Source organism: Tarenaya hassleriana, unplaced genomic scaffold (genome assembly GCF_000463585.1).
Source record: "Tarenaya hassleriana unplaced genomic scaffold, ASM46358v1 Cleome158, whole genome shotgun sequence".
Classification (NCBI taxonomy): domain Eukaryota; kingdom Viridiplantae; phylum Streptophyta; class Magnoliopsida; order Brassicales; family Cleomaceae; genus Tarenaya; species Tarenaya hassleriana.
In genome coordinates, this window is record NW_010964999.1 from 57682 (window position 1) to 62030 (window position 4349).

A 4349-nucleotide genomic window follows, 5' to 3' on the forward strand; every position below is an offset into this window, starting at 1 on the left:
GTGCCCCTATGGTACATTTGCATATAGACGCATGCCATTCGGATCATGCAATGCACCGGCCACGTTTCAACGATGTATGATGGCTATTTTTTCTGATGTGATTGAAGATATCATGGAGGTGTTCATGGACGATTTTTCGGTTCATGGACCCTCCTTTGATGTGTGTCTAACCAATCTTCATCGAGTGTTAGACAGGTGCAGCAAGGCGAACTTGGTTTTAAATTGGGAAAAATGCCACTTTATGGTGCAAAAGGGCATCGTGCTTGGTCATAGGATTTCGGATAAGGGGATAGAAGTGGATAGAGCGAAAGTGGAAGTGATTGAGAAGCTACCACCACCGACTAACGTTAAAGGAATCCGAAGTTTCTTGGGTCACGCCGGATTTTACAGGAGATTCATCAAAGATTTTTCGAAGATAGCGAGACCCTTGACTGCGCTTTTGTGCAAGGACGTCCCATTTGAGTTTAATGGGGAGTGCCACAAGGCATTTGGTATATTAAAGAAGGCACTAGTATCACCTCCGATCATTCAACCCCCGGATTGGAGTGTTCCTTTTGAGTTAATGTGCGATGCTAGCGACTTCGCGGTCGGGGCCTTATTGGGACAAAAGAAAGATGGGAAGCATTACGCCGTATACTACGCAAGTCGAACGCTCGATGATGCCCAAATGAACTACTCCACCACGGAGAAAGAGCTCCTTGCTGTAGTGTTCGCCTTCGAGAAATTTAGATCATACTTGGTAGGTTCTAAGGTCATTGTTTATACAGATCACGCAGCCTTGCGATATCTACTCACAAAGAAAGATGCCAAACCACGGTTGATTAGATGGATATTGCTTCTACAAGAGTTTGATTTGGAAATTCGAGATCGCAAGGGGACGGAGAATACAGTGGCCGATCATTTGTCAAGACTAGAAATACCCAATGAGATGCCTATCAATGATTCGCTGCGAGAAGAACAAATTTTAGCATTAGAGGTTAGTTCCGATGTCCCTTGGTGATGAGGACATCGGAGCAGCCAACAGCTTGGAGGCGGATGAGGATGGGAGCTTAACGGAAGGAGCTCTCCGGGATGATGAAGACTCGGCCTCTCAGGTGCCGGGAGAAGTTCCGAATGATCAACACGTTACACGATCATTCGAAGCCGCAAGAACGGGAAGTGACGTGCACCACGCGACGGCTCAACGAGCAAGCCATAGAGTCGAGCCTCCCCTCACTCGTGCTAGAGCTCGAGCCCTTCGTGTCACGCTAACCAAGGTTGTCACTCAAAGTTCTTCACGGATTCAGGGTTCACGACAACAAGGATGCATCATTATTCGGACGAGAAGTGATTCGGAACAATTTCAGCATTAAGTCCAAATTGTCTAAGGCCTAGGACACGACCTTAATCAATTTTCGGCCCAAGAAGAAGGCCCACGGTCCAACCCATCAGCAGCCCAAAGAAAGGAGCTTTCCCAACAACTCTTTTCTACCACCTACTCACCATTAATGCACGTGGGCTGCATGTTGTTTAGCATTTATGTCTTTGTTGACAATTGTTGTTATTTAAACTCCTTTCTTTTCATTTTGTGATCAGCTTTTCATCAATCAAAAATTGTAGAACCTTTGTTCTCTTTCTCCACTCAAAGTGTTGAGATTATCTTTGTGTCTTGGTGTGTCTGAGGCCTCTTCTCTTCGGTGTGTCCGAGAGACTCCTTCGGTGTGTCCGAGAAGATTGCGTCCGGTGTGTCCGACGCGCCCATATCCTTCGATTACCACCTCATCCCTTTTGAAACATTTCTGAATTCGAGCGCCACACTCGTGAGCCGGTGATTGGAATCGATTCGCCATCAATCCACTTCGGCTATCCCTTGTTCCTCCGTGAATTCGAGAGCCACTTCCGTGACCCGGTGATTGCAGTTGAACTCCCCTATCCATCCTCTTCCGTGCGTGTATCATTTTTGGTATCAGAGCCTTGCTCGATCCAAGAGGACGTGCCCCGGGTGAGATCTATCCTCGTTTACGTTTTCGTTTATTTCCGTTTGTTCTTTTTGTTTCAATTTGAAATTTTGAAAACAAAATATAATCTGCCCAGTTTCGTTCCTTGAAAAGAGCTGATCAATTCCACCATCCATTTCGTAGACTTTGCATCTCCATCAAGGCGCACAAATCAATCGAGAAACGAGAGAAATAGCACGCCGCTCATCCTCGGAGTTCTCTCGGGTGAGATCCTTCCTACTTCAGTTTTTCTGATTCTGCTTTGTTGTGTGTTGCCTCTGCTGTGTTATATCATTTTCCGTGAGTGTCCTTGCTTCCATCTAGGGCTGAGCATCCATCGAAACCGATTATCGTCTTCCGTTTTAAATCTGTTTGTAATTCGGTTCGAGTAGTCCCCTTAATTTGTTTTGTTGTGCTTAGTAATATGCTACGTGTCCCGTAATTATATACACCTCTGTTTCCATTCCGAAATCTAAACTGGTTTGAGGACATAGCTGATCGTGTTAGGCAACAAACGCATTGACTAAATCTGTTCAATTTGCACATTAATTTTGGTCAAATCCTGTTTTTTTATAATAAAAAAATATATATAATTCGAAAATAATAATAAACTAAGTTGCTGCTGTTGAGTGTTGCTGTTGTGCGTTGTTGGTGTTGTATTCATCGCTGCTATATTTTATCACCATCTGATTGATAGTGCTCTGTTTTCGGTTCAACTGAGCGTGTTGTGTGTATCCCGCGTGCTGATTGAATCTCCTGCAAATTGATCTGTTCTTGTGGATTCGAGTGACCGTTCGTCTTCCTTGTTGAATGCTCTGCATTTCTTCGAATTTTGATCTAGGATTGCACGTTAGACGAGCCTCATTGATTGCTGCAAAATCTGTTTTGAAAATCTGATTGAAGTTCTTTGAAAACCTGTTCGAGAAATGATTGGACGAGTTTTGATCAAGCTCTATTCGTGATTTGTTGAGTGTTATCTGCATCATTGTTGAGAAATCTGTGTAAATCTCGCTCATCGTTAGCACGAGATTGCACCTTACTTGCTATTCATACGCTGCTATGTTTTCGGGTACAAATCTGTTTGTGATAACCTCAATCTGTAGCTCAACTTGCACATTAGGACATTTGTTGGATCATACCACGTTGCTTGCTGCCTTTGTTTTGCATGTTGATTGACATACTCGTTGAAATCTGCACATTCGTGAAATCTGTTTTAACGCGTGTTTTGTGCAAGAATCGTTGATTGTTATCCCTCGTTCATTGTTTCGCTTCGATCGCACGTATCCGTGTTCGTTAGGTGTTAGGTCGAGTACCTGTTGTTGATTGACATACTCGTTGAAATCTGCACATTCGTGAAATCTGTTTTAACGCGTGTTTTGTGCAAGAATCGTTGATTGTTATCCCTCGTTCATTGTTTCGCTTCGATCGCACGTATCCGTGTTCGTTAGGTGTTAGGTCGAGTACCTGTGTATTTGTCTTGCACGTTGGTTGCTCCGTGATTGTGTGTTGCGAGGTTTAGCGACATGAGTAACCACGAACAGTCCCGTGAGAGAGCGAATATAGAATCTAGTGAAAGCGCTATGCTTCAAATGTTACAACAGATTCAAGATCGCCTCACACGACTTGAGCAAGAGACCCGACCCATAGAATCTGCGAGGGCCTCAAACAACCGCCCGTATCATGAACTAAGGGCTGGTCGGAAATCTAAGTCGTCCTTGTTTACGGGAGAAGAAAACCCAGAAGTTTACCTCGAGTGGGAGCGGCAAATGAATGACATCTTTGAGTGTTACTCCTGGTCGAACCAAAGAAAGATCCAATACGCAGCTGCCCATCTTGCGAAGAATGCTCTCATGTGGTGGGAACAAAAGGAGATCGAACACCGACGAGCACATTATGATCCGATTTCCACTTGGAAAGAGATGAAAATCCTCATGCGGAAAAGGTGTGTACCCCAACATCGATGAAAAAAGTCTCATTGCGCACTTCCTAGGAGGCTTACAAAAACAAATCGCTAGAAAGGTAAACCCACACGTATACCGTGACTTGAGACATCTTGTGCATACGGCAATTCAAGTAGAGCGACAACTGAATAAGAAGCCGTCAAAGAATGGGTGCCAACGAACGCCAACGCCAACGCCTATACACGAAAACATTTCCGATACCGGAGACCCAATCAAGGCGCAAAATCTTGATGCTCGACAGGACGAGACTATCTTATATACAAGAGAAGTCCACACACGAGGTAACAAAACTTCTTCCTCATGTACTCATTTTACTTGTGAGGTTTTGTGTTCGGAGTGTAGGAACCAAAGTCATTTGCCCAATGGAAGTTCTACCCGACAACAGGTGAGCATCAAGGATAACGGGGCATAT

At 44.4% G+C, this 4349-nt stretch overlaps 1 long non-coding RNA gene across 1 annotated transcript; it reads right to left on the bottom strand.

The window, feature by feature from the left end:
* Window positions 1-1523: 1523 nt before the first annotated feature.
* LOC104809181 lies at window positions 1524-3484 on the bottom strand. The gene is made up of 2 exons (XR_771103.2): window positions 3441-3484; window positions 1524-3289 (listed from the first exon to the last, which is right to left on the bottom strand). It is a non-coding gene; the product is annotated as an uncharacterized LOC104809181 (long non-coding RNA).
* Window positions 3485-4349: the final 865 nt, after the last annotated feature.